The following is a 7847-nucleotide window of genomic DNA, read 5'->3' as shown; positions in this document are numbered from 1 at the left end:
ATGTAGAGTGCATTTGGTATTGAGTTTGTGATGGTGTCTTCCTGCATGTAGGCAGCTTCTTTTGCAGGCCTGTAGAGATACAGGGAAGTCTGAAATGACCACTTTTACACTCCCTGTTAAATGTGCTGAGTGGAGTTTAATAAACACCATGTCTGTTGGGAGTTTCCAAGAGGCAATGCAGTGATGCATTTACCAGTTGTTACGTGAGATGAAAGCAGAAACAAATTGCAAAGAAAGGTCTTCAGTATATTTTGGTCTTAGAAAGTTGTTTGTGAGAAAGCAAAAGTAAACAAGGTTTTATATAAAGTACTATTTTGGAATGAATATGATTCTGGAGTTATGACAGTTCCTGCAAACAGAAGCATGGCTATTTGTTCTGTTTGTCTTACTTTTTTAGAGGGTTGGTTATTTTATTGACGGTCCTTTGGCTTTTTAAAGTAAAGATTCATCAGTGAGACACTTGGGTAAGTGTTTTGGGACAAAGTTCAGTTATTTTTTTATAAAATACTTACTAAAGAGGCGAACTTTGATCTCAGAAGCTTTAAAAAAATATTTTTTAACTTTTATATTGTAGTACTTCTTAGGAGCACATAGTGGTATCAACATGCTAATTTACTATAGGGAGATATAGGAAAGGTTGTTGGAACTTTTAAATTATATTTTTATTGTAGTCTGTTTACTCTAAAATGTAAACTTGTGCTCCTAAAACAGGACTTAGAGTGCCATATGGTTATCTCACTATACGAAGTACATTCAAGCTCTGCTATGTAGCTTGTTGCTTCATAAACATTTTAGATTTCTATGGTAACTTCAGTATATAGTATAATATGTATTAGTAGAGTTTTATTGGGTGAATTCTTGGCTTCACTGAAGTCACCAGTAAATAATCATTAATACCAGCAGGCCCACAGTTTCGACAAGTCATTAGCACACCCATTTCTCAAGAGATGGATATTACCTTGATCAGATACATGGCAGTGTTCTTATCATCTTCTCTATTAGGATATTTCACTGACTGCTGCTGATATGCTCCAACTGTATCCAAGAACAAGCTTTTTCACACCTGGGACAGACCACACTCACAGTCTTATTTTCCAAATCTGTAAAAGAAGAATTACATTTATTACATTTATTAACCTCAAAGCTGCTTCGCATGCAAGATTAGTAGAAAAGCAATGAACTGTCTTGAAATTACTGCACACTGTATTTTATATTATTACAGCAATATTTAGTTGGCATTCCTTTGTACTATATTAGATGATTAGATGATTAGATGAACCATTTTGTTTGTAGTGCAACACAAACCAGCTTCTGCCCCATAAAAATAAGAAGTGGATTCTTTTAGATCCATATGAATATACTAAATACCACTTCAGAAGTATATTCATATACTAAAATTGTATTAATTTAATTCAATGACATGTTCATGAAATATACTGAAAAGTACCTGAGATGCCCTAAAATCCTCTAGCGTTTCAGATTTGCACCTCTAGCTAGGGCATTACTGTATTTGCAATAATATTACTGAAACAAGATTAAATGCTGAAACAATCAAAAGATGGATCTGAAAGAATCCAGTTTTTATTTTTATGTGGCAGAAGCTGGTTTGTGAGTGTAAGGGAACAACAAACTTAAGGAATTAATGGTCTGATGTTTGTTTAGTAGCATCTTGTTCATGTTATTTACTATACCTTTGAGGGTCTGGTATTTACCATTTTTCATTTACCAATGAAAAAGTAGATTCAAGCATTAGTAATTAGTACAAATAGTTTCATCCTGATTATGTCTTTCTTTCAATTTTATTAATTAAAATACTAATCTTTAAAGTATTCTGTAATTTAGGATAATGTTTTAATATGGTTTCTTTAAACATAGTTTAACATTATGTCAAAATTTGCAGTTGGAAACAATGCCTTTTACTTAAAACATTTAATTTTCTAAGCAGTCATAAGGACTGCAGTGTCTTTTGTATGGTGGACCGTTTGCATCTACTGAGTGTTCGTTTCTAGATTTTTTTTTTTATTGTTTGAATCAAACAAGTGTTTCCCATAGAGCATAAATACCAGGTTTACATAAGCATCATTCCTTACCAAGAAATGCAGACAATGCGTTTTCCAGGGAGTATAAATATCAGGTACAAACTGCACCCTTTAGTAGTAAATGCAGATGGGGGATATGTGCTCTTATCAGCTGAGAAATGCTGCTCTAGACCATTGGCAAATGACTAAGGCAATGGTGGAAGCTTGCCTCACTGTTGATTTCTTATTTTTATTTTTCAAGGGCATCTTTCATTATCCCATAGCCTAGAGGTTACACCTCTTCTGTCACCCTCCTCCCTTTTTGTGAAATATTTAGTCTCTGATCATTTCAGACATCTGATTTACGAGCAGAACATAGGCAATTGTTGCTGCACCACTGGACATGGAGGGCTGTGACACCCAGCAGGCACAAGAAGGAAAGGGTGGATGCGGAAGTGTCCTACCCAGCCTTCATCTTCAAACCAGACCTTCTCCTGCTACGGCTATCAGCTGAGCACTGCTGGCAACTGCTTATGTGCTTGTAGCCCAACCACAGGCAAAATAAAATGTTAAGAGCTTAAATCAGCAGGAATAAAAGAATCACAGAAAGGCTGGTGTTGGAAGTGGCCTCTGGAAATCATATAGTCCAACCCATCTGCTAAAGCAGGTTCACCTAGAGGAGATTGCATGGAAATGTGTCCAGGTGGGTTTTGAATGTCTCCAGAGAAGGAGACTCTCCAACCTCTCTGGGCAGCCTGTTTCAGTGCTTTGTCCCTTTGACCCTTAATCATCTTTGTAGCTTTCCACTGGACTCCCTGCAGTTGTTCTTTGTCCTTCTTAAACTGAGGAGCCCAGAACTGGATACAGTACTCCAGATGTGGTCTCACCAGAGCACCGTAGAGGGGGAGAATGAAGACTGCATTTTATTTGCCCTTTGGACTGGTCAAAGAGTGCACAGGTACTAGTGCTTTTAGCCACAACACCTGGATCTCCTGGAGTAGTGTGTCCATAGATGTGGTAGATGCCTCATCCCTGGAAACATTCAAGTTCAGGTTGGATGTGACTCTGAGCAACCTGATCTAGTTGAAGACGTCCCTGCTCATTGCAGGGGGGTTTGGACAGGATGACCTTTGAAAGTCCCTTCCAACCCAAATTATTCTATGATTCTGTATAGTTTGCATTTTTGCTTGGCATTTATTTCATTATGCAAATAGTTGCTCACTTTTTTCTCTGCATGTATATTTCAGACAACTGTATTACTTTATGTTTTATCCTTGACTGTGCTTGAGTAACCTAGGGCCAAGTTTAACAATCTTGACTCACCTCATGGTGATTTTCACTCAATTTAAGTGGTATATACAGTTTTTGCTGCCTTTTGCACAGGGATGAGTTTCATTCCCAAGTAATCCAGACCCATTAATTGCAATACATATGTGCCACTGGAGTGACAGACCAGACTTTTTTTCATTTTGCACATGTAATTTCAGTGGCTCTGCTGAAATTTTTGAATTCCAAATTCACTTTAACAAGCTACTGATTTAACAGCAAGTGATTCATCTCACTGCCTTCAAAAAGGGTTGACTAACTTCTACCCATATATGTAAGATTTCTCAAGACAGGCCTTATATCCTGAGATAACCTGTCAGCCTGAACACAACCTGGATGAGGGCAAAGGAATGCAGTGGCACGTGAAAGTGTTCTTTTGTGAAATATCATTAAGCCATTAAGACACATTTCACATTCTACCAGTTCTGGGCAGGATAGCTGACACAGAGATCCACTACTATTATTTTAAAATTTTATTGTCTTTCCTTACACTTGAATCTAGTTTGATCTTCCTTTTCCCCATTGTTGACATCTGTAAATCAAGGGACTCTCTTTGAACTCATTAGAACAAACAGCATTAAAAGGGTAAGTACCTGCGAGTGAAGCTTTTGTAAACAGGGATAATAATGCTGCATGCACACAGCTATACATCAGAAGGCAAACAAATTCTGACTGCAGACAGGTGCATCATTTGCTTATGCAGTCTGTTATTAAGCTTTTTGATTTTGAAGAGACTTCAGAAAAATGGAGTCACTTTTATTTACAGTAGTCTTTCAAACCTTCAGTAATTCATGAGAAATAATTTTCTTGTTCTGGAATTATACTGACTGCAGTTTTTATAAATCACATTATATATCTTGTTTTGCTTGTCTTTATTCAAGGGCTTTGTATTGTGAATTGCCATGTTATAAAACAATGTGAAGTATATTAAAAGCCATGATTCTGGTCTCACATAAATTTTTCCTCACAGGAATAATTCTATTGACTTAAAAAAATCAGCTTTGACTTTTAGTCAGGTAGTTCAGAAAAAAATTCTAGATATTTACAGCATCCTAATTTCTGACTACATGGAGTACTGTGCTTTGTATCACTGCACAACTTCATAATTTTACTTTTTTACTGTATTACAGTTTCTTAATTTATGAAACCTGTTTAAAATAAAGGTCTTGTAAATATTGACATTTCTGGCTTTGTATTTCTTACCCATTTTTCAACTACGCAGATCATTTCATGGTTACAGTCTTGCGTTTCATTCAAATTGTGGATGCTTTTCATATTTAGGCTGTTCTAATACCCAGAGACAGCTGTGATTCCAGCCCTGTTCTGGAAGTCAGTAAATTAACACAAATGAAGACTACTCTGAGCCTCAGCAGTCCTTCTAGCACCTTTCCTTATAGGCAACTGTTTGACAGAAAACTAAACTAATTTAAAACCCATTTTATTTAGTCTGTAAATGGCTTTTGCTTCATTACCATGCCCACGTGTGTTTAAAATCAGCCTTGCACTGTTACGTCTATCTTAATATGTTAAGCCTCTTTACTGGCTTCTGCGCATCCTTTGCATCAAATTTTGGCCCTTCATCATAAACTGAACTGCAAAGATTAGTTCCAATCTACCTTTAAATTCATGATTTGTAGCTTCCCTTTATTGCACTTCAGAAAACCTTTCTTCCCTGCAATGATATCTCAGGGTCAAAAGACTTACATAAACCAACTGGTTTGGATGGAATTAAAGATGAGCAAATTAAGCTACCTGATTTCTTTGTGCAATCAAGTAATTAGACATCTAATTGCTGGACTTTATATCACCAACTTAGTTATTTCAGCTGACCTTGAATAAAAAATGTTGGATGGAAACACAGAACCCATGTCAAACAAAAAAAAAAAGCAAGCCTCAGAGAGTTTCCTGGTAAATTAGGGTGATTTAACTCCTTTATCCCTAAATCTATAATAACTGACTGAATTTTACTCTCCATGTATTCCTATTAGAATTGGGATCAGATGAAGCATTATGAGGCCTGTCACTGCTTTTCTTCAGAGTACTGCTTTAGGTGACCGAATATGGCATAATTTTCAAACATCCGACAAGCTGCAACTCTTAAGTGTGGGAGCTTTTCTACCTTCTGCATCAAGCTTAATGTTGTCCATAATACAAAAAAGACACATTAGAAAGGATTTAATTAGCACCTTTTCCAGTAGCATTGGGAGAGACATCAAGAAGTGCATTTTCAATGTGCAGCTCTTCTTCTGAAGATGAGCATTCTGAGCCAGTGTACAAAGGAATACACAATAACTACCACCTGAAGGAGGTCCTGCACACCTGTTGTAGTAGCCAGTGTCCTCTTCTTCCTCTATATGTGTATGTATTGAGAAATCTGAAGGTTTATAAGGTTATTGCCTTACTTTTTTAAAAGAAAGAATGGGCTTCATTATCACAATTTTCAAAGGCCAAGCAGATACATCAAACTGGAGTTTGATTTTCAGAGGCTGTTGCTCAAGCCTTTCCCTAAAGTTAGTCTTGTTTGACATGGGCTAAGGTAGGAAACCAAATATGGAGGGAGCTATAGCCAGCAATCATGAAAAAAAAAGAAGCCAGTCGTTTTGTCTTTAATACATTGAGTCTAGCAGTTAATAACTTTACAGATTCCTTTTCAATTTGAATTCAATCTTTTCCTTTTGTTTTGGGCTCCCCGTTGTATTATTTCCACTCCTTTCAATGGTCTGTTTCTGCAATTAGTCACTGTCAACTATGACACATGCTTTAGTGCTGCCACTGAAGACTGTGTTGTGCCTTTCCTGTAGATTAATCAGGCACTTCAGGGTCCAAGCACCTTTCAGTAGCAGTTAAATCCATTATTATTCTCATAAAAGTTGGTAAAAACAACATAGTGTTACTAAAATGTAGCTGGGAAACATGATGCTGCTTGTTGTGGTTACAAAACACACAGGTCAGTTGGACACAGATACAATAGACATTTACTTCTGCACTCAAATCTACTTCATTTTATCTTCTAATTCTAACCTGCCTGATGAGGAAACATCTCATATTGATTAGCTGGTTTTGAGACAAGCAATGCTCTAACAAGTACATGACTCAAAAGTGTCATCAGAATTATCAGGGTTCTTTCTGCAGTCTTGAACGCTATGTCAAGTGTCTTCTTTACAGGCTGATGTTCATATATATCTCTTTGAGTCCTTTGGAATATGATATTTTACTTTGACTTCCTTCTTCTGCAGTGGCTACAGCCTCTGAGCTGTGATTAATGCTGCTTGTACTGCCCTTCACTATGAGGCTGGGATATGGTTTGACCTAACAATTTCTACCACTTACACAAATAAGTCATGCATTTAAAAAAAACACAGCTCAAGCATACGATACATTAACATTATGGGTCTGATAAGGCAGATTGTAACGTCTGACTGTGATTTGCCTTTTTCATAGCCACAGCCTTAAAGAAAAGAACAACAACTCTGTCACGGTTGAGACGGACAAACGACATGGACCAAGTTCTTTCAAGATGAAGGTAGTAGATGCCATTTATTGCCACAAGTGCATTTTTATACAGTTTTACCAATTCATGTGCCTCTTCACTATTGGTTACAAGTTATAGCAGTAACATGTCATTGGCTATTTTTGCTATCATCAATGTTACTCTTCTACTCCCTTCTCTCTCATGGGTACATCCTTAACATCTCTGGATACTCCTTTACTCCCATCTTTCTCACGGGTAGGCCTTCATATCTTCAAGACTAATTTCTGTTCCCATGCCCTCCGTCAGGGAATCCACGGACCCACCGTAGTCCCCCACACTTCCCCCTTTTTGTTTTTGTGCTAAAAAAATTGCCTTCGTTGTCCGCTGCAGGGCCCTTTGCAGCAGAGAAATCATGCATGGCAACATTAGTAACACAACCACAACAATCATCAAAACAATCAGTCCTGTTTTCGCTACTGATAACAACCATCCTAAAAACCCCCAACCACTAGGCAATTAATTTAACGAATCCCATCAAAATCTTCACACCCATGTCCTTGAGCTAATAACAAAAAGTCTATCGCAGCTCTACTCTGCCGTGTGGCATGTCTTACAGAATCTACATCTAACAAAAGTCTACTTAAAGCCTTAGAAGTTCTGGTAGTTTGCTTAACTAGCCAGCATCCTAATTTTTCTAAAATATTTAAAGCTTTAGCTGTGCCAACACCAGATACAAGAGATCCTAAAACTCTTAACCTTGATCCCCAAAAATCTACATTATCATCACATTTTGATTCATATACATGCAAAATGTGTTTTTCTCGTCTTGCTCTTCTGTGATCTATTATCATAGATACATTGGGTGTTAAGAGAGTTAATAGTCCCTAAATACACAGTCCTCCAACAGCATTCGAAGGAATTCCTGGCCAGGCTCTGTCTCCACAGATCAAGATTACACCATACAGGAGGTTTTGGGGTCGCTCTCCCACATTATCAATGACACCCCTTGGATTCTTCTGCGAGGCATTACA

This window comes from Streptopelia decaocto (assembly GCF_964273445.1).
Source record: "Streptopelia decaocto genome assembly, chromosome: 7".
Classification (NCBI taxonomy): Eukaryota; Metazoa; Chordata; class Aves; order Columbiformes; family Columbidae; genus Streptopelia; species Streptopelia decaocto.
The sequence above is the reverse complement of the archived record's forward strand: the minus strand, read 5'-3'. Positions refer to the sequence as shown.